Genomic DNA, 21,747 nt, shown 5'->3' on the forward strand with positions numbered 1-21,747 from the left:
CCTTGCATTAAACTCAAACATATAATAATAATGATAAATAACATATTTTTTGGAGAATTACATGAGGCGAATTTAATGTCGAATTTTTTTTCGAGTTTTTTGACTTGTCGAACTTCATCCTTGTCGAACTCGAACTCGAACCTTGTGACTTAGGTTGCAACTGTTCACCTTGCACCCCCTTGGGTCTATTTTTGTACTCTCTTGGATGGAATAGATCATCATGATCATTGTGTATGGAGTCATAGTGTATTGTGGAGTCTAAACACCTGGATGTAAACTTATTTGGCATTACTGATGAAGTTGGCAGTTCTTTGATATTGCATTATTTTTTGTTGTATTACATTCCTTGCTATCTATACTATGCAATAACTCACTTTACCTATATTGATAAACATTTACAACATTGACAACTTTTGACAACTTGACACTCAAACATCCCAAAATGGATCAAAAGGACCCCAAATGGTTTTAAATGACCTTATTCAACCAAAACACATCTAAACAACCTAAAACCCAAAACATGGCTATATATGCCTTCAAAGATGCCCCTGCATCATTTCCACACTTCCTAGAGCAAGTATTATAAGCAAATTTATTTGGAATGAGCAACAATTTACAATAACCTTCATGCAAGGGAGCTTTTATGATTGATTTTGTTTTGTCGTGTCATGATGTTGCAGCAACACTTGAGGGTCCTAGCCAAAGGGAATTGCATTCATCAACATTATCAAGTTTATTGTATAATCTTGTCACTTCAACACTTCACTTTAGATTTAGCCTCTTCCCTACAAGGGTAAGCTTTCCTTTTCTAATCATCTTGATGTAGCAGAAGTTAACACCTACCTAGGATTTTACTGAGGCAAGCCTCTATACAACTCAATATCATTTAATCTCTTTCTGCACATGGATTCAAATCTGGTTTGGAAGGATTGCGGATTTAGAAAGTGCAAACTGAGACAGATTTAGACTTTGTAGAAGCAGAAATCCTTGGACATTATGGCTTAGGCACATAGTCTGACACTTTTCCTACAAAATGTTAGGGAAATAATTTGTGCAACATCTTTTTCTGAAATCTGTTCATGATGTCAGCATTAGACACCTTAGAGACTAGGACGTTGCCATATTGTGCAGCATTTTTGTGTTCAAATTGGAGATACAAGTTTTTTTTGGTTCATAATTTTATATCTGCTCACTTTTTAGTGTTTGCATATCTGTTTTCGCTTAATGTTCGTGCTGATTATTGTCAAATTTAAATCTTTATACCCAGTGCTTGCATCTTCTCCTTCTATCTGGTCCAATTATATCAAAATTCAAAAGAAGAATCAATTCCTTATGCCCAACTCTCACATGGATCGGAAGTTGGGTCTATTGATTATTCTTTAATGTATGTTGATGTAAATGGGTTTAATTCCTAATTTAGACTGGTGAAGTCTGTTTCCACAATATCACGGTATCAATAGTAAAGGAACACTTATTCCTTTACAGGCATGAAAATGTTAAGGGAGGTGGCATCAACAAAATGGAAAAAATCATAAGGGTGATTCTAGAGAATGACAACCTTTTGTAGAAGAAAGCCAAGTTGCAAAAATAGAAACCTCCTGTAAACCACAACGATAGGAGGTTTTTATAGGATGGAAACGATGCCAAAGGGGGAAAATGATTGGGAGCTAATAGAAAAACTGCTTAGGAGAGGTCTAAAGGATTGACTGAGAGTCAAGAAAAGAAGAATCTGTTAGAGGGAGTTGTGGCTTAGTTAGGAGTGGATAGAACTCCTAATAATGAGGAAAACAGGTCTAAAATGGATGGAAATGTGATAATTATGCATTAATGAAAGATGTTAGGGTCACACCTTTTGGGGGGTTGGTCCCTAGTTTTGCTAGGTTTGGTCCCTTAGGCAACTCTACCCTGGTTGCTTGAGAAACCCTACAACATAAACCTGATTGGCCAAGCTATAGTCTTTTGAGTGACCATGAAAGTTAAAGTTAGCAATAGGTCTTGGGTTATGCACAAACACTTGGAACCTATTTTCAGAGCTGAAAAAGAAGACCAAGGACTAAAAAAGACAGGGAAACTGCCATCAAGTTGGAAAATGCTGAAATGGTGTATAATTTATCTCACGTGTGTCATGAGCTAGACTGCTCAGGCTTCCATGTCAGACTATGCAATTTTTAGCAATTGCAGTCATAAAAGTGACAAAGTAAAAGCAATAAAGTTTTATCAATTGATTGAAAATATGGTCATCTTCAATGAAGTACTGTATTGTGTTTTTAAAACATTGAATTTCTCTTTCCCATCTTTGTTTTCCATCTCTAGGTAATAATGGCCAATTTGTTTTATATCATGTTCGTGATTATCAAATGTCTATCTAGTTAATGTTTTCTTTATTTGACATTTATTTCAATACTTTAAATTGTTAATTTGTATAATTATATTATGATTTTAGTGTTGTACATTCTTTAGCATCTCTAATATATGTATGTGTATATTTATATATGCATGATTTTTTACCTGTCTGCAATTTCTTTTGAAAATGGCATATTAACCCATCCCCATCTCTTGCCGACATCGCCTTAACAATTACCAGTCTCCTGATGACTATGGTAGAAAGAAGTTGCTTTAATCATTTGATTTAATCAATTAGCTATAGATATTGATTTGTATTTGCCTTCCTGAAGTTGACATTTCCAATATATCAGCATTTATTCTGTATTTAGTTATTGTATGTATCCATTTTTCTGTTAGATCACAGTGGTTGTTTTAAAATATTCTTGTGACTAAAGTTTGAGTTTTATTTGATTGTCAAACTTGAAATTTGAAAGGCCAAGGGTAATCAATCAGCCAAGGCTGTGGAAGAAGCATTTGGAGATTTACTACCTGCAACATGACAGAAAATGGTAAATTACTATATCATTTTAGGCTCTCAGCTGTTAATGATTAAAAATTTTACTTATCAAAATTATTTTGAAAACTTATTTTCTGTTTCAGTTTTATAAGATCTCTTCTCATTCCTAGTTTGTTTGAGGCCCATTTTGTGCTTTCCAAAAGGAAGATAAAATTAAACTACTTTTCTTGGCAGAATATTTTAGTTTTAAGTAGAGTTGTGTAAAATAGATTGTGAGGTAGTCTAATGGGTTAATTTGACATTGTAATTTTTAGTCAGGTTTAGTTCAAAACTTTTCTGAGACTCACTGAGACTTGGCACTCTGGGTGACCCTTGGCTAGTCTGAAGGGCCTGGACTGTCAAACTCCAAGCGAGTTTGGATGCTCAAACTCGACAAGAACTGATATTTTTTTTACTGTTTAAGTCTCAAAATTTGAATTTTTTTTGGTTTATGATTCCAAAATATACATGAAGTGTAACATTGGACTCATCTTTTCCTTCAAGTCAGTCTCGTTCTCCAGTTCAGTACAATATATACATGAAGTATAACATTTAACTATAAGAAAGGAACTCATACTTTAAGTTATATTTCATGTATTTATTTTTAGGATTGTTGAGAGTGGTTTCAGATCTTTAGGAGTTACAATGCGAATTCTAGGTTTTAGAAGATTTTAAAACTTTTCAGGTAGTCAACTTTTAGTAATTAGCAGGCTCCTATGAACATTCTCTCGCTCTGTCTATCTGGTTCTTTTTATCTGCCTTGAACTCTAGATCCATCTCTCTCCCTATCACTCTGCCTATATCCCCTCTCTTTACCTCTCTTTATCTTGCTTTCTCCTCTCTCCTCCAAGATCTAGACCTCTCTCTCACCCTCAAATCCCTGCAATGGGCTCTACCCTTGGTGCAAGGCAACATAGGTGTTGATTAGCCTTGTATAGGCAAAAAAGTGATTTTTGAAGAATTTTTATTAGTTTTATTTTAATAATATTAAATAAGGTCTTTTTGACCATTTTCGATCATTTTTCAAAGTTGTAAGTTGTTAGGATTTAAAATGCAAAAGTTGCTCAAATTGGCAAATCTGTAGAAATCAATATTTTAGCAATAAAAAGGGAAAAGCCATGCAAAACAAGTTGAAAAGTCATCGAAGGAGTGTGGATCAGTAACATTAAAACATTATTGACTTAAATAAGCCTTTTGGGCTCCATTTGTACAGACCACAGAACCAAGACTTGGATCCGACTTTGACTCAGCAAGGGCAATTCGACTAGTGACCCGGCTCGGACAAGGTCATGACTTGGCACCCATTACTGAATAAAGCTTAAAGACACAATAACACCATGAAATAAAAGGTAATTTGATCACATACATAAACATACATTGATTACATATGTCATAACTTATAAGCACAAAGGTAAATTGTAGCTGAAGGAAATAGTGAACATATAAATATAAAATTCAAAATTCTATATATTGTTAAAGACTCAAATCAAAATGTATATCAAATCCATGAAATCCATCATATCAATAGTCATTATCAAATGTTCCAAACATATGTAAACATAAACAAGTCCATAGCTATGGCTCCTCATCCTCATCCGGATCCTCGGCCTCAGCCTCAGAGTTATCTATATTATGCCTCCTAGTAAGGTGTTCAAGGTAGGTCCTGGATGATAGATTAACCATATTTTCTGCCTGTAAGGGGCCACTAGGATCAATTGTAGCTCTTTGCTCCGCCGCTGCCATAGCCATGGCTTTGACCTCTCTGTCCACTTGGTCAATCCAATCTATGCCCTCATCATTGAACACAAGATTAGTAGCCTCAGTAACCCACTCAAACTATTTATCAACCTCCTCTAGAGTAATTAGAGAGGTGTCACTATCCCAAATCTCTTTGGTCCTAAGGCATAGGTTGTAATGCACAAAGACTAGATTATTCATCATCTCCACAAAAACTTGTTAGGCCTCTTTGAGTGGATGTGCTTGAACATGCTCTAGTTGAGCTCACATCCAGAAGCACTACATGGATGGCTCAATATGCGGATGACGATTTTTTGAAGGTTTTTGGCTGAAGGTCTGAACATTTGCCACCATCTATCTGAAAAAAGGAAAAAAAGAAGAAGAAAAGACTAGTCTCCTTTCCACCTTTAAAGCTAGAACCTAGATTGTAAAATTAAAATGCATAAACAACAATTTTTACCTGGCTGCAATGTTGTACGACCTTTGCATATTTGGCCTCCAAAAATGGACCTTAATGAATTATTATAGGCATCCATCTCAAGCAATGTATCTATGGCACTAGTGCCCACCATCTTCCCTATCACAGTATATAGGCTACTAACCTCCTCATCCGCCTTGAAATCATCACGGAAATGGAATGCCGGATTGAGGTAATAGGCGGTTGCACGGATGGGTCTATGAAGCTGATTTTGCCACCACCTATCAATTATATCCCACATGGGGCCATACTTATCCTCAACTACTGCATATTTGGCTCTAATGGCCTCCTTGGCCCTATCCATGCCCTCATATATGTAGCCCATAGCGGGCTTCTCCCCATTAGCAACTCATAGGAGGATTATGAGGGGCTCAATGAGCTACAAAAAAATTAAACCAAAAGACATTTGAGTGGATGATCATTTAAGTATGAAACACTACAAAATTGCACAATAAAAATATGCATATAATAATTAATTTATAAATTTTAACTTCAAGTTATTAAATTATCTCCACAATCTCCTTAATGTAACATATGAGTTTTTCTAACCAAATTCAAAACATAATAATTTCATAATAACTGATTTCATTTCACATGACATTGACTTCTATCAACCACTTATAACTGAAAGGAAACTCTTTTCAATCTATCTAACATATTCATCTGATTTTTCGAAAATACAAAAAGAGATATTTATGTACTGCTAACAATTTAATTGATTCTCGATATTCAACTAAAATAAAATAATGACTTTAGATTATTTGAATCAGAATACTTATTAACATAAAAGTAAATCTATCTATTCATTTAGAGATTAAAGAAAAGCGATAAAAACATACAATATAAATAGAAGAATCTCTTTAACTTGTTGTCCAAGCCTCGACATTGGTGAGAGGAGAAGCATTGACATAGGCTTAAACTCCCAACCATGGATCATTACTTATCTCACATATTCTAATTTAATAGAACAACCCTCCCTACCCTGGGATTAGGCTTGGGATCTTCATAAGTTCAACCATGAGAGCAACCTGGTGGGTTGAAGTCTCAACAGTTATTCTCCAAAATAACTGAAGCGTATGGACAATCAACAAAGATCACATGTTCGACATATCTGCCTGAATTCTAGCCTAGCCAAGGATTTCAAATTGGGTCTACAAACCCGATCTCCACCACTCGACTTGATAACATTTTGCATAACTGGAACATGCATGAGCTATTGTGGTATTTTAATCTATAAATAAAATCTGATGCCATTCTTTTTCTATGCAGACTCTCTACACCTCCTCACCTTCTCAGGCTACCATGCCGGTGATTCCCAGGTGCTCACAAGTCATATCCACCTTACACCTCTTCACCTATTATGGCTTTATCGCCGGTGAATTCCTTGGTGTGAATTATATTTACCATCTCAGTATGATAGAAATGATGTATTAAGTTCTAATCAAAGTTATTATTCAAGGTTATTGTGGTATATTCAAAGGTTGATACTCTAAATTAAAAACAAAGATTATCAAGGAGATATTAAACAGAATAGTTGAACTAAGAATCTTCTCTTTATCATATCGATTTCAGACTGAAAGGAAATAGGTGGCTTTAGTATTTATATATAATGCAACACATTCACAACTAGAATGGAATTAATTATAAATTGTTTCGGGTTCAGTTGGATTCCATTGGATAGTCAAAGCTTACAGTCGGCATAGTAGTATGATAGAGAATATACACATTTCGATGGTTCATTTAGACATAGCATATGAAAGTATATTAAAACGTATTAGAAATATCCTTATGTGACTTGAAATTTGTTTCTGAGCTCTTCTATGACAAGGAGAAAGACCCGAGCCTTGCTTTGAGCCGTGGTTCTGAGGACGTGAGAATAGTATTAAAAGAAAATAAAATTCTGGAAGTACTTTGTAGTTTACTCCGTTAGTGATGTGAACCGAGAGTCATTGAAATCAGAGAGGGAAAGATGAGATGATTGATAAACTTGTGAGACTCTAATATAAAGTTTTACTTGGCTCATCGGCTTCCAACAGTTACAAGAATTCATTCGAATTCTATTCAAAACGATTAAAGAAAAGGAGGGAAAGAAAGAAAAAAAAAAAGAAGTTAAAGAATTATTATTATTATTTTATTAGTGTTGTTCATTTTTAAATATGCTCATGTGTATGTTTAGGTAAAGTGGCATCATTAGATAATGACTTATTATTTATTGGTGTCACTTTATTTTAATGTACATATGTTCGTATTTAAGTGTGAATAATAATAATAATTAAATAATGAATTCATTAATAATTTCATCAAAGGTATGAATTATAGTTTAAAATTTTAATTGATTATTATATTGTTCTTTTTAATAGCTCATGCATGTTCCATAATGCATCATGTTATCAAACTTAGTATCTTTGCCAAAGTGGTCTTAGGTCAAACCTGTCGAATTTAGATGACTGGACTATTCGACCATCCCTTTCCGATGATCCCATTTAGCAATGCTTCCCCTCTCTTTTCAGTCTTCTTCCTGTAATCATTTAAACAACATTCTCGCCAAGACATGAATTCAAGATTTATAAATTGTTAATTCAAAATCATCTAGTGACCGTTAGAGATTTCATCAACGTCAGAATAACTAACTCTTTTCACATGTTCATCATATATATATATTTCAACTAACCTATTTCACATGATCGGAAAGAAATAAATTGATACAACGATTATAATTAACTAAGTCACTTTCACATGATCAGGAAGAAATAAATTGATATAATAGCTATAACTAACTAACTCGCTTCACATGATTAGGAAGAAATAAATTGATACAACAGCTATAATTAACTAGCTTCACATGATTAAGAAGAAATAAATTGATACGACGACTATAATTAACTAATTTGCTTCACATGTTAAACCAACAGCTATAATCAATTTAAAATTTAGGGCAAAAATTTGGGATGTAACATACCCACTCCCTTAGATTTTTCATTGTCCTTGATGAAAATAATAGCAAATTCAAGTAGTACTTAATCGGTTATGTGAAAAGAAATAAAATATTTAGTTTTCAATTTTAGGAAAAAGATAGGGATATCTTTGAAAAATATCATGATAATCTTTCTAGGTGGCATTATCTTCCGTATACTGGTCCCACTGGACCTTGCATTGCATTACTTCTCGATTTCGTAAGCGTAGCTTACGTACCTCAAGTATTCTGAGTGGTCTTACCTCTACCACTCCTGGCTCTCGCACCTATAGTAATTTCCAATCAATCATATGTTCATGGTGGGTAACATACTTTTTAAGTTAAGACACGTGGAAGACTTCATGCATCCTGGCAAGAGCTGGTGGTAAAGCAATTCTGTATGCCATTGGGTTAACAACCTTTAAAACTTTAAAGGGTCCTACATATCTCGGGGCTAACTTAGCATTCTTGCCAAACTTGATAGTACTTTTCTGAGGTTTAACCCTTAGTAACACCTTGTCCCCTACTGAGAATTCTCTGGGTGTTCTTTTAGCATCAACATAACTCTTTTGTGTGTCGTTTGCTTCCTTTAACCTCTGACAAATCTGGAGTACCTATTCTTCCATCTCCTGTAGCATTTCAGGCCCAACAATGATTCTGTCTTCTAATCGATTCCAACTTACTAGAGTTCTGCACTTACGACCATACAAAGCCTCAAAAGGAGCCATTCTAATGGTGGATTGATAAGAGTTATTATATGCAAATTCTACCTAAGGTAAGTATGTTTCCCATTGGTATTGCCTGTCCATATAGTATACTCTTAGGAGATCCTCTAATACTTGATTTACTCGTTCGGTCTAACCATCTGTCTCAGGATGGTAGGCTGAACTAATATTCAATTTAGTGCCCAAAGCTATAAATAATGTCTGCCAGAATCTGGAAGTTATCCTAGCATCCCTATTTGAAATAATTTTCTCTGGAATTTTGTGTAACCTAAAAATCTCTTTTATGTACTTATGAGCAATTTTGGGTGCTCCATTAGATAAATTCCCTAGTATGAAATAAGCTACCTTAGTCAATCTATCAACCATGACCAAGATAGTGTTGTGTTGATTCCGGGTCATAGGTAACCCTTGTATAAAATCCATGGATATTACTTGCCATTTCCACTTGGGTACTTCATTTTGATGCAAAAGACTTGCTGGGTACCGATGTTCTGCCTTTACTCTTTGACATTCTAAGCATCCTGCTACAAACTCGATTATTTCCCTTTTCATCCCCTCCCAGAAATATAATGGTTTTATATCGGATAACATTTTCGTTACTCCCAGATGTCCTAAGTATGGAGCTGAGTGATATTCACCTAAAATCAGTCTTCGAAGTTCAGGGTTGTTAGGCACATAGATTTTATGGTGATATCTTAACAATCCGTCCTCTTCTAAGCTAAACTCTTAATACTTAGGATCTTGTGGGTCTCTGATAAGACCCACGTTGATTTCTGTATAAAACTCATCATGTTTAAGATGTTGTAAAATTTGGTCCCTCAACTTGAAGTTTACCATAGTCATCACCGAGATGTGTCTTCTCCAGCTTAGGGCATCAACCACCTTGTTTTCCTTACCTTTAATGTAGCTTATGTCGAACTCATAATCTGCTAAAAATTCCAGCCATCTCCTTTGTCTAGCATTAAGGTTCTGTTGGGTGAAAATATACTTCAAATTTTGGTGATTAGATCTAAGCTCAAGGGTTTTCCAATTAAGTAATGTCTCCACATGTGCAAGGCATGCACTATTGCTGCTAATTCAAGATCACAAGGTGTGTAATTTTGTTCATAATTTTTCAGTTTCCTAGATTCATAAGCAATGACCTGTTCGTCCTGCATTAATACCCCTCCTAATCCTTCTCCGGATGCATCTGTTATAACTACGAATTGTTTTTGTGGATCGAGTACCCTTAGAATAGGTGCAATAGTCAATTTTTCTTTCAAAAACTCGAAACTGATTGGCACTTCTTTGTCCAAGTAAATTTCTTGCCCTTCCTTTGAAGTGAAGTGATTGGATAGGCTATCCTCGAGAAATCTCTGACAAACTTTCTGTATAATCTAGCTAATCCCATGAAGCTCCTAACTTTGGATACACTTCTAGGTAGGGGTCATTCCTTGATTGCTTTTATCTTAGATGGATCTACTACTATACCCTATGTTGAAATAATGTGCCCTAGATATTGAATTTCCTTATGAAAAAAGCACACTTAGATAGTTTACCATATAGCTTGTGTTCTCTTAGTCTTTGCAGAACTATTTCTAAGTGTCTTTGATGTTCTTCATTCTTAGAATATATCAAAATGTCATCAATAAAGACTAATACAAACTTATCTATAACAATCCTGAAATATATTGTTCATTAAATTCATGAAAGCTGCTGGGGCTTTTGTTAATCCGAAAAGCAATACTGTAAACTCATAATGTCCATACCTAGTTCTGAATGCGGTTTTATGTATATCCTCATCTTTAATTCGCAGTTGACGATATCCTAACCTTAAATCAATTTTTGAAAATACAGTCACACCCTTCATTTGCTCAAAAAGATCATCTATCCTTGGCAATGGGTACCGATTTTTGATGGTGACTTTATTAAGCATCCTATAATCTATCTCATGGTTCCATCCTTCTTCCTTACAAACAACATTGGGTATCCTCATGGCAAGACACTAGGTCGAATCATCTTTTTATCTAGTATATCCTGTAATTGAATCTGTAACTCCATTAACTCTGTGGTCGTCATTCTATATGAGGCTCTGGATATGGGTTCTGCTCCTGGTATCAAGTCTATGGTAAAATCAAATGCCTGGGAAGGGGGTAATCCAGGAAGTTCCTCAGGAAACACATCTTGATAATTCTTTAAATAGGGTTATTTATCCTCGAAGGGTTCCTTTAACTTTTGTCTGATTTCTTTATTTTCATAAATGTAATCATCCTCATATGTGGTTGTTTTTATTACAATAATAGATAAAGTCGTCTATTATTAGTTAATGGTTATCTTGTAAATATCTTAAGCTTTAGTTTGCTTTCGTTTTTTGCTTTCTCTAGAATAGAATGTTTCTATTCTTTACGATCATTCTTTTGTATAAATTGACCTCTCGGTCTCTATAAATAACAAGCAAGTATTTACCAATTACCTCGTAATATGGTATCAGAGCAAATACTTAGAATTTTTTTGAAAAAATTATAATTTCTATTGAAATTATTTGTTAAGTTTTTTCGAAATTACTTCTGGTTTTAAACAAACAACCCGGCTAGGGTTTCTGTTCGTACACCCAATCATGACTAGGGTTTCAATTTATGCATTCGTTTCTTGAAAAACTTGGGTTATTGTGTCTGGTTTTTTCTGGAAAATCGCATTTTTTCTGTTGTTTTGAGACAACTTTCGGTCATTGCTACCCACGACTAAACACAAGCATTTTTATACATCCTAGCAAGCTCGCGTAGTCTATAGGGCTTGAAGTCGTGCGTTTTTTGGCCATTTTTTATTGCCGTTTTTTTGCAGCCGGGCTTTAGCTTTTCACGTGCCTGTAACAACGAAATGGTGTTTTTTTTTGGTCAGACTCCCTCTTATGTAGTCGTCTCTAGTTGAGCGACTCATTCTAAAACAAAAATCGAACATTTTTAATCAAAATCTGCCATTTTTCTTCACATTTGTCCTTCAATCTGACGGCTAGGGTTTTACTTGAAACCCTAATTTTTGGGGTCGAAAATTTTTTTTGCTTGCAAATTCTTGGTGGGTTTTTCGAGAGCTCAACTGGGTTGTCCGTTTTTTTTGGGTGCCTCGATTTTTGTGCCTCAATTTTTGAGCTAGCGGATCCATAAAACACTAGTAGATTCCTTCTGGGTTTTTCGAGCTCTCTTCTGGGTCTTTCATATTTTTGCCTCGAAGAATGTGCCTTCACAGATTTTCACAATTTTTCTTTGAAAAACATGCCATGGCATCTTTGACGAATATTCTGCTTGAGCATAACTCCAAATTCAATGGTCACAATTATGGAACCTGGAAGCAGGGCATCATTGCAATTTTTGAATATCAAAACATCGATCAACTTGTTTTGGGTGTTACGCAGCGTTCGACTTCTCTGGGTCCTGATCAAGATACATGGGATTCGAATAATTGAGAGGTAGTGATGCTTCTCAAATGATCTATAGCTGATGATTAGTTTTCTTAGATTCCATCCGGCAAGATAGTTGCCGAAATCTGGACACATTTGAAAGGTCTTCATGAGACTTCCGACAAGAGCAGAGCCTTCTTTCTGAAAAATACTCTATTTTCTATTGTCATGGATGAGCGCACCACGCTCCAGGCACACCTAAATCAGATTATGAAATCCGTGATCAGCTACTTGCCATCGGTCGCAAGATGGAGGAAGAGGATATTGTGGTAATAACTCTTCGGAGTTTACCAAAATCCTATGAGCATTTTATCGAGACTCTCAACATCACATCTACTGGTGTTGATCTGAAGTTCACTGATCTCTGCACCCAGCTGCTTCAACAAGATCGGTGGAAACAACAGTTCAGTAGCAGGCTCCAGTTCCACCTCCACAGAGCAAGCCTTTGCTGCGAAATCCTTTCAGAAGGATAAGGGCAAGTTTCAACAACCATTTTAGCAGAAGTCTTCTGCTCTAGCATCCGATGGTACCATAAAGAAGAACATTCAATGCAACTACTGCTACAAGTTTGGTCACATGAAGGTTGAATGTCAAAAACACTTAGCTGCCTAGTCTAAGTAATCGGTTCGCAACCCAAAGCTAACAGTGCAGAGAGCACATTGAGCAGGCGGAATTTGCCTTTTATGCCTTTATGGCTAAAAGACTTGTAGATCATGTGAAGTCGTCTTCCTAGTACATTGATTCAGGTGCCTCTCGACATTTCACTCATCGCAGAGATTGGTTTACTGACTACCAGCCTTATTCAGATTCTGTTATCTTTGGTGGCGGAGAAGAGTACAAAGTTTTCAATAAAGGCAACATTCAGATTCAGTATGTTGGGAGGAATCTCATTTTCCTTGATGTGTACTACGTTCCAGGGATGGAGCTAAATCTACTCTCAGTCAATCAGTTGCTGCGACATTCTCCACACTTGGCAGTCACCTTCAGTTTACATCAGTGCACCATCACTGATCAAGTGACTAAGTCTACTGTTGCAGTAGGTCTTGAGGATCATGGTCTTTTTAGACTTACTGATTCTAGTGATTCTCAGGACTTAGCTATGACTACTCGATGATCTTCTATCAGCACACTTTGGCATCAATTATGTGGGCTCTTAAATGTGCATTATCTCTCATAGCTTGCTTGGGATGAGCTTGTTCTTGGTTTGCCAGAGATTCCAACTCAACACCGTGGAGTTTGTGACGCATGCCAGACTGGGATGCAACATCGCACACCTTTCCCCAGTGGCGATTCTTGGTGAGCTTCTTAGGTACTTCAGCTTGTTCATGCTGATATTTGCGGCCCTATGGCCACTCCTTCTATTCTTGGGTCCAGGTATTTTCTGTTGTTTGTAGATGATTTTAGTAGATAAATGTGGGTGTATTTCCTTAAAAAGAAATCAAATGCATTTACTATATTTCAGAAGTTTAAACCCTTAGTTGAAAAAGAGTTTAGGAAATCTATTATTACTCTTAGATCAGACAATGGGAGGGGGGAATTTTGTTCTAATGTTTTTTCTAGCTTCTTGGATACACATGGCATCAAACACCAGTTCACCACACCCCACATGCCACAATAGAACAGTGTAGTTGAACATCAGAATGGGACAATCATCAAGATGGCTTGTTCCATGCTCAAACACAGACATGTTCCGAAGTAGTTTTGGGTAGAAGCAGTTAACATTGCAGTTTATTTGTTGAACCGGTCACCCACAGTGGCGGTTAAAGGAAAAACTTTGAAAGAGGCCTGGTCAGGTTGCAAGTCCAGAATCAATCACCTGAAGGCTTTTGACTCTCTTGCTTTTGTTTGGATCCCTGATGCTTCACACACCAAGTTGGATGCCAAGAGTCAAAAACTGATGCTTGCTAGATATAGTAGTCTTCACGAAGCCTACCACTTGATTGATGTTGAAACATCTTGTCTCATATACAGCTGTGATGTAGTCTTTGATGAGCAGCGAGGACTATTCATGCCTGTTTCTCCTGTTCCTGATCCAACAGACGAGCCTATGCAGGCTCATGATTTCGGAGTTCGGCTTCCATTAGGTCCACCTGATGGGAGGGCTCCAGTAGCTCCTATAGCTTTAGTTATTCCAGTGATACCTGTACAGACACCTCCGACTTCTCCTGTAGGATCATCTCGCTTTGTAGATGCTTCATCTAAGTTTGATCCAGCTTCTTCTGATGAGTATCCTACTGATCAAGCATCTCCTAGTACTACTGTTGGTCATTCTCCTATCCGGCCTAAGTGGTGGGCTAAGACAGTTGCTGATCTTCGTGATGATGAGCTCATTGATGGGAGAATTGCTTGGAAAAAGAGCAAAACTACATATTCTGTTAACTTTTCTCTTATGGCCAACATTCATAGTGTGTTTGAACCTCAGACGTATTCTGAGGCTAAAGGAATTCCAGAGTGGGAACAGGCCATGACATTTGAACACCAGAGCCTGTTGAAGAACAACACTTGGGTCCTTTCTGATCTTCCACCAGGGAAGAAACCCATTGGCTGCAAATGGGTCTACAAAATCAAATACAAATCAGATGGTACCTTGGATAAGTACAAAGCTTGTTTAGTGGCGAAGGGCTTTTTTCAGCGTTAGGGCATTCATTATGAGGAGACCTTTGCTCCTATTGCAAAGATGAGCACCATCAGATTAGTCCTAGCCATGGCAGCACAGTTTGGCTGGAAGGTCCATCAGATGGACGTCAAGAGTGCTTTCCTGAATGTTGATCTCCATGAAGAGGTCTACATGATGCAGCCTCCTAGTTTCAAGGTCGCTGGTAAAGACCATAAGGTTCTTAAATTGGTAAAAGCTCTCTATGGCTTGAAGCAGGCCCCTTAGGCATGGCACTTCAAGATTGATAAGTACCTTAGTGATCAAAGCTTCAAGAGTATTTCTTCAGACTCAAATATGTACATCAAGACTACTGATATTGACATCCTTCTTCTGGTTATCTATGTGGATGATCTGATCATCACTAGCAATTCGACATCTTTGATTCAAGGAATCAAACATAAATTATGCCAGTCTTTTGATATGACTAACCTTGGATTCATGCATTATTGCTTAGGTGTTGAAGTTTGGCAACAGTCTTCTGGTATATTCATCTCTCAGTCCAAATATGCTAGGGCCCTGTTAGACAAATTTTGAATGCAGGATTGCAAACCTGCATCTACACCTATGGAGAAAGGTCTCAAGTTATTAGCAAAGTCTGATTCTCCTTCCATTGATGATACTACATACAGGCAACTAGTAGGTAGCCTCATCTACCTATCTGCTACTAGGCCTGATATTAGCTTCGCAGTTAGCTATATTTCACGCTTCATTGGATGGTAGCTCCTAAGGCTGATCATTGGATGGCAGCAAAGTGTGTGCTTCATTATGTGAAGGGCACTTCGGATTATGGACTTCTGTACTCTCAGATTTCTAATCCTAAACTCAGTGGGTTCATAGATTCAGATTGGGCAGGCTTTGTTGATGATAAAAAGTCAACATCTTGATATGTGTTTAGTTTGGGATCCGGTGCAGTCACGTGGACCAGCAAGAAGCAACAGGCAATTTCTCTCTCTTCTACAGAGGGACTGTTAAGGCATGATGTGAAGCTGTTTGGCTTCGTTGGATGCTTGGGGATATGCAGATGTCACCTATAGGACAGACTACTTTGTTTGTTGATAACGAAGGTGTTATCAAGTTAGCACGGAATCTAGTCTTCCATGAACGAACCAAGCATGTGGATGTTCATTGTCATTACATACAACAGCTGGTTGAAGACGAGACTATAGATCTGCAGTATGTTCCTACCACATATTAGACTGCAGACATTCTCACCTAGTCTCTTGGTCCTGATAAGTTTGTCAAATTCAGATGATAGCTTGGTTTGTTCGATAGATTAACCATTAAGGGAGGGTATTACAATAATAGATAAAGTCGTCTATTATTAGGTAATGGTTATCTTGTAAATATCTTAAGCTTTAATTTTCTTTCATTTTTTGCTTTCTCTAGAATAGATTGTTTTTATTATTTACAATCATTTTTTTGTATAAATTGACCTCTTTGTCTCTGTTAATAACAAGCAAGTATTTACCAGTTACCTCATAATAGTTTTAGACAACCTTGTATCCTCAATCCTAACTGCTAAAATTTCACAACCTTTCCTCCCATATCTCTTAAGTTCCATTGCAAAAATCTGTTTTGATCTAATTTCATGTTTAATCCCTGAAATGCTTGTTGGTCTGCCTTGATCATCCATACAGTGTATAGTTTTGGCAAGATAGTCTACTTTGGCCTTATGCTCACTGAGCCAATTAATTCCTATGATAATATCGTATGACCCTAGCGGTGCTACATATAAGTTCAATTCCGTAGAGAAATTTGGAAAGTCAACCTGAACTTCAAATAGGCATTGCTCTACCTTAGCCCTTGACTGGTTTGCATACTCGACTGTCCATGGTTTTTCCATAAAACTAGATCTTTTCAGGAATCTACTTAACAACCTAGGTGATATAAAACATTTAGATGCTCCAGTATCAATTAATATGGACATAGGGTTCCTGTAAATCTTACCCAGAGTTTCAATGGGGCCTATCTGTTGCTCTGCTTGCCTATTATCCAGGGCTACATGAATCCTGTGCTGAAAGACTTGTTGCTGCTACGGAAAAGATGGACGTTGTGGCTGGCTGATGTTAGGTTTATTAGGGCACCGTCTCATGAAATGATTCCTTCCGCAGTTAAAACATCCTCCTAGTGGTCCCTTCTTCTCATTATTCTTGTCGTTTTTATTTGCATAAAAATTACTTTTGACATCCCTTGCTCCACCACTTTTAAATTCATGTTTAAGATTCTTATAATCCTTAAATTGCTTTTTTTGTAGTCCCAATTTAGTACCTTTTGAATTCCAAGCAGTTCTCCTTTTGTTGTCTCAGATGGAGTCGTCCTTTTTGATCTTGTACTCTTTTCGAAAAGCCTTTTCTAAAGCCTCTTCCATGGTTCGAGGAGCAAGAACATCAACAACTCCTCCTATCCTATTATTCAACCCCATGATAAATTTTCTCACCTTCAGATCGGTGTCTTGCTGATAAGGTGGCACATATTTAAGGAATCATGTGAATCTCTCCCAATACTTATGCACTGACAGGTCTCCTTGTTTTAAGTTATAAAAATTCAAGAGTTTCTAATCATAAAAGGTCTGAGGCAGCCAACGTTTTCAAAATATGCTCACGAATTTCTCCCAGGTGATTTCAGTGGTTCTAATATTTTGCTTGACCTTAGTGTTTCCCCACTAGGTTGCAGCTTCTCCGATGAAATGATATACCCCCAAAACTACTTTTGAGGTCTTAGAAAAATTCCAAATCTCAAAATATTGCTCCATTTCGGTCAACCATGCTTCTGCTTCTTCTCCAGACTCAGAACCGAAAAATTTAGGTGGTTTTATTTTCTTTATGTCTGCTGATAGATCAGCCACTATTTCTTTCTTCTTTTGCTTTTCTGATCACTTGGGAGAGGGGGTTTTGTTACGTACAGAGACTTGTGTCTTCGCTCTAAAAGTGGATGCGGTTTGTACTTGCTCACAGTTCTGCCCCATCTGGGTTGCCATTTCACTCATTCGTCTTTCCATGGTTTTTAACTTTAATTGTGTTTCTTGCAAAATTTGGAGTAACAGTTCATTGGAAGATTGAGGGTTCTTGCGTATTATTTCTTGGTTCTCTGTATTCTGTCTGTTATTCATTTTTATGTTTAGGATTCCCACCTGTTAATTTGCAATCGTGTTATTATGCGGAAAGAAGAAATTTATTAGGGAAAAAGTCTTACAACACATATTTCAAATAACTTAATTTTATTTTCATTGCTCAACTAAGCAATCTTATTTACAAAATTTCCTCTATTGAGGAAGTCTACATTCACACAACATTTAATCTTGCTTTGCAACATTACATTTTGGTTTAGACTGGTACATGTATCTCGTACCATCCAGGATTTATGAAACTGTAAAAGGGGGTTGCTCTGTTGAGCATTCCAATTTTGTATCAGCTTGTTTCTATATGTTGCCTTCTTGGTAGGAGTCCATTGACTCTTTCCTTCTTCATCCGTTGAATTGCCTGATTCAGGGTTTCATTGTCTCGGGGTTCAGAACAACAATAGTTATATTTAGTCATGTCTCTAATAAGATAGGGAAAGATGGGATCCCGAGTTTTCTTGTGGGGAGGTTTACGTACTAACATCTTGTAGTCAATTCAGATTTCCATCAAGTTTTAAGAAGGTAGGGTGCTCTAGGTTCAGTGTCGAACCCAACACTCTAATACCATATGTAACATACGAGTTTTTCTAACCAAATTCAAAACATAATAATTTCATAATAACTGATTTCATTTCACATGACATTGATTTCTATCAACCACTTATAACTGAAAGGAAACTGTTTTCAATCTATCTTACATATTCATCTAATTTTCCGAAAATACAAAACGAGATATTTATGTACCGCTAACAATTTAATTAATTCTAGATATTCAACTAAAATAAAATAATGACTATTCAGATCATTTGAATCAGAATACTTATTAACATAAAAGTAAATCTATCTATTCATTCAGAGATTAAAGAAAAGTGATAGAAACATACAATATAAATAGAAGAATCTCTTTAACTTGTTGTCCAAGCCTCCGCATTGGTGAAAGGAGGAGCATTGACATAGGCTTAACCTCCCAACCGCGGACATCTCGCTACGTCGGGATCGGGCTTGGGATGTTCATAAGTTCAGTCTTCAGAGCAACCTGGTGGGTTGAAGTCCCAACATTTATTCTCCAAAATAACTAAAGCTTATGGACAATCAACAAAGATCACATGTTCGGCATATCTGCCTAAATTCTACCTTGGCCAAGGATTTCAAATTGGGTCTACAAACCCGATTTCCACCACTTGACTTGACAACTATTTGCATAATTGGAACATGCATGAGCTATTGTAGTATTTTAATTTATTAATCAAATCTGATGCCATCCTTTTTCTATGCAGACTCTCTACACCTCTTCACCTTTTCAAGCTACCATGCCAGTGATTCCCAGGTGTTCACGAGTCATATCCACCTTACACCGCTTTACCTATTATGGCATTATCGCCGGTGAATTCTTCAGTGTGAATTATATTTACCATCTCAGTATGATAGAAATGAATGTATTAAGTTCTGATCAAAGTTATTATTCAAGGTTATTGTGGCATATTCAAAGGTTGATACTCTAAATTAAAAACAAAGATTATCAAGGAGATATTAAACAGAATAGTTGAACTAAGAATCTTCTCTTTATCATATCGATTTTAGATTGAAAGGAAATAGGTGGCTTCAGTATTTATATATAATGCAACAAATTCACAATTGGAATGAAATTAATTATAAATTGTTTTGGGTTCAGTCGGATTCCATTGGATAGTCAAAGCTTACAGTCAACATAGCAGTATGATCGAGAATATACACATTTTGATGGTTCATTTAGACATAGCATATGAAAGTATATTAAAACGTATTAGAAATATCCTTACGTGACTAGAAATCTGTTCTTGAACTCTTCTATGGCAAGGAGAAAGACCCGAGCCTTGCTTTGAGCCGCGGTTCTTAGGATGTGAGAACATTATGAAAAAGAAAATAAAATTTTGGAAGTACTTTGCAGTTTACTCCTTTAGTGATGTGAGTCAAGAGTCACCGAAATTAGAGAGGGAAAGATGAGATGATTGATAAACTCATGAGACTATAATATAAAGTTTTACTCGGCTCATCGGCTTCCAACAGTTACAAGAATTCATTCAAATTCTATTCAAAACGATTAAAGAAAATGAGAAAAAGAAAGAAAGAAAAATAATAAGTTAAAGAATTCTTATTATTATTATTTTATTACTGTCATTCATTTTTAAATATGCTCATGTGTATGTTTAGGTAAAGTGGCATCATTAGATAATGACTTGTTATTTATTGGTGTCACTTTATTTTAATGTACATGTGTTCGTATTTATGTGTGAATAATAATAATAATTAAATAATGAATTTATTAATAATTTCATCAAAGGTATGAATTATAGTTTAAAATTTTAAATGATGATTATATTGTTCTTTTTAATAGCTCATGTGTATTCCATAATGCATCATGTTATCAAACCTAGTATCCTTGCCAAAGTGGTCTTAGGTCAAACCTGTCGAATTCAGATTCATCCATCCCCTTTTGATGATCCCATTTAGCAATGCTTCCCCTCTCTCTTTAGTCTTCTTCCTGTAATCATTCAAACTACATTCTCGCCAAGACATCAATTCAAGATTTATAAATTGTTAATTCAAAATCATCTAGTGATTGTTATAGATTTCATCAACATCAGAATAACTAACTCTTTTCACATGTTCATCATATATATATTTCAACTAACACATTTCACATGATCGAAAAGAAATAAATTGATACAATGGCTATAATTAACTAATTCACTTTCACATGATCAAGAAGAAATAAATTGATACGACAACTATAATTAACTAACTCGCTTCATATGATTAGGAAGAAATAAATTGATACAATGGCTATAATTAACTAACTTGCTTCACATGATTAGGAAGAAATAAATTGATGCAACGACTATAATTAACTGACTTTCTTCACACGTTAAACCAATGACTATAATCAATTTAAAATTTAGGGCAAAAATTTGGGATGTAACACTTACAAGGGTCCCAAAAACCACCTTCATCAAAAATAATTTTTGCCACATCTAGCCTTGCAAGGGTGTTAGCATAGGATGAGGAAGTCCACTCTGGTCAAATAAACATGCATATCAATTCTAACCTTGAATCTATCAAAGATTTTATTGTGATAAAATCTGAGGCAAATGTTGTAATACCGGGATAAGCTAACTCCTTTTTCCCCGTGTAATCCCTCATAATGTTGAGGACCAATGCATGATTATAGATGAACTTGGGAATATTTTTTTCCTTATCAACACATGATTTGACTGTTTCAAGCTTGTCAATATCCTCTAACAAGAGGTCAAGGCAAGGGGCTACATGGAGTCCAAAAGATTGTTGGGTGCTTCTCCATCAATACTTTCCCTACAACAATTGTAAATTAATTAGTAAAAATTTAGATGAAGAAAATTTTAAAAACTAAAATAAAAAATTTAGAAACTTATAATTTTACCTACAACAATATATTTAGTTGCATTGTCAGTCACCACCTGCACAACATTCTCTTCCCCCACCTCTTTTATGACCTCCTCAATAGCCTCACATAAGTATGTCGCATGTTCAACATGTGAGGAAGCATCTATGGACTTCAAAAACATGGTAGATCCCGAAAGTGAAAATAAAAGAAAATAATCCGATCAATAAATCATAGTTTTAAATTTCAATTTTAAACAAATCAAGATGATCAATCACTTCTGCAGGAAACAAGAACATTTACGAGAATCCTACTCCTCCTATCTATCCATCACTTTTTTGTACCGGTGCAACCCTTTTGGCTTCAAGT

At 36.0% G+C, this 21,747-nt stretch overlaps 1 long non-coding RNA gene across 1 annotated transcript in view; it reads left to right on the forward strand.

Moving 5' to 3' along the window:
• Positions 1-21,747, forward strand: part of LOC149531108 (uncharacterized) — a 122,227-nt gene that overhangs the window by 72,061 nt on the left and 28,419 nt on the right. Inside the window, exon 2 of the long non-coding RNA XR_016358824.1 lies at positions 2,820-2,894. This is a non-coding gene — a long non-coding RNA (uncharacterized LOC149531108). The remainder of the gene's footprint in view (positions 1-2,819; positions 2,895-21,747) is intronic.

This window comes from Cupressus sempervirens, chromosome 11 (genome assembly GCF_028749045.1).
Source record: "Cupressus sempervirens isolate cs-2001-9-10 chromosome 11, ASM2874904v1, whole genome shotgun sequence".
Classification (NCBI taxonomy): Eukaryota; Viridiplantae; Streptophyta; class Pinopsida; order Cupressales; family Cupressaceae; genus Cupressus; species Cupressus sempervirens.